Below are 1981 nucleotides of genomic sequence, written 5' to 3' on the forward strand. Positions count from 1 at the left end.
GAAATCACACAATGGTGGAACGTGGCATTTTACTACGGCAGATGTCTGGCCAACTGGACGTATCATCAAAGTATTCCCTTGTGTGAGTCGGTGTGGCAAGAAAAGCCGCTATTGATGGGCCCCATTGAAACAACTCTGTATATTCGATTGCATTTCTAACGGTTCTTCAAAATTATCCGCTCGGTGCACCATATTTCGAACCACTATGGGTTGTTTCTGGAACTACCTGAGATCCAATTGGTAGGGAATATAATGGATTGAAATGTCATCTCTGATGGTTTTGCCATTAGACCGCCACATGTGAACCCATTAAAACTAGTTGTTCAACATGAAAATTATTTGAGACATGACATTATATTTCTGGTGCCCCATACAAGGATTGTCTAAGATATTCTCTCTCTCGCACGCGCGTGCGTATATTCTTGGCTCTCCCTTCTATGTCATTTGTGTGTGATTTAATAAGCTTGTCTAGCCCATCTTTCATTATCGCCTTGCAGATATATGCATGTATGTCCTAGCCCCCGTCCACCAAAAGATCGCTCCCATGTACCATGTCCATTGTCACGGTTTACACAAATAAAATTATAAATAAAAGTGAGCATTTGCACTCACTGTCTTGTGTGCGGCGTGTGTGCTGAAGAATACCCTTGGTGCAGAGTTTCATATTGGTGACAAACTAGGTTTACTTAGTCAAGAATAATTAAAAAATGGCATGGGATTTTCTTTAAAAGTAAAGGGCATTTATTGACAAACAAAATAAGATTGTCAAGTATTCAAGTTGATGTCTATGGTAAAATTAATGTCAAACAAAAATATGTAGTTGCATGTACGTGTGTGGAGAGCTACATGCATATTAACCAAAATAAATGTTTATTGTCAACTTGAGTAGTCGACGTCACACACATAATTTTTTTAGGAAATGGGTTGAGAATGACAGAGGCTTGTGTGAATAAAGTCATTGCATATTATCCAATCATAGTAAAAAATAATAGCTTGCCAAAATGTCGTAAGGTACAGTGACGAGTTGTTTGTGGACTGCATATATATATATAGTGTCCCAAAGACTAGCTATGGTGACGTACTAGTGTGAACAACACAGCACAGTAATCATATGTGGCTGACCGGCTAAGTTGTTTTCAATCCAAAATAAGCAGTTGGTGCTTGTTGGTTTTGACTTACCTAACCTCTCATGTCGAGTGGTAAATGAAAAAGCACTTCTATATTTTATGTGAGAAGATTCTAGTGAATATATATCCGCAGTCTCTCAGGCAAGGGATAGTACTTTCCGAAGACTTTTCGTCGTGTTGTACCAGTGTGAAATACAAAATACAGTTATTGGATTGACTGACTGACTGACTATGCATGTTGTTGTCAAAATAAAATTAATGGGAAGTTGTACCTCATCTTTGATTCCTTCTCCAGAATTACATATATGTTTTTGCCTCTACATGGATAACCCTTGACTCTCTATCAACGAATAATAATTCCCAAAGGTTAGAATTGTGGTGCTGTACTTCCAATATGAGTGTGAATAAACTGAATAATAACACGGTCATCATATGTGACTGATTGGCTAAGTCGTCATCATACTATATAGTGAGCAGTTGTACCTCACCTTGCTGAATATTCTTGCTTCGGACTTTCATATCCGTCTATGTTTCCACATGGATGCCATCAAGACTTTGCTGGTCAATAGATATATAGTACTTCCCAATGTAGGAATTGGCATATTAATACTGGAGGGGTGATCTAGTTGCCTAGTGGAGTATATTCTAGTACTATTAACAAACAAAATTGAAACTGTCAAGTGGATGTATTTTCGACATATGGTTCAGTTGAGATTGTCAACTAATTATCAAGTGCCTTCTTACGGTGCGGAAGGTCTTTTCTCGAAGGAAACTAGACAATACCCTGCACGATAGCAATACATGTATCAAAATAAACTTAGAATATATGAGAATAAATAATACCCTCCTTCCCC

Source organism: Triticum aestivum, chromosome 3D, assembly GCF_018294505.1.
Source record: "Triticum aestivum cultivar Chinese Spring chromosome 3D, IWGSC CS RefSeq v2.1, whole genome shotgun sequence".
In the NCBI taxonomy this organism is placed as follows: domain Eukaryota; kingdom Viridiplantae; phylum Streptophyta; class Magnoliopsida; order Poales; family Poaceae; genus Triticum; species Triticum aestivum.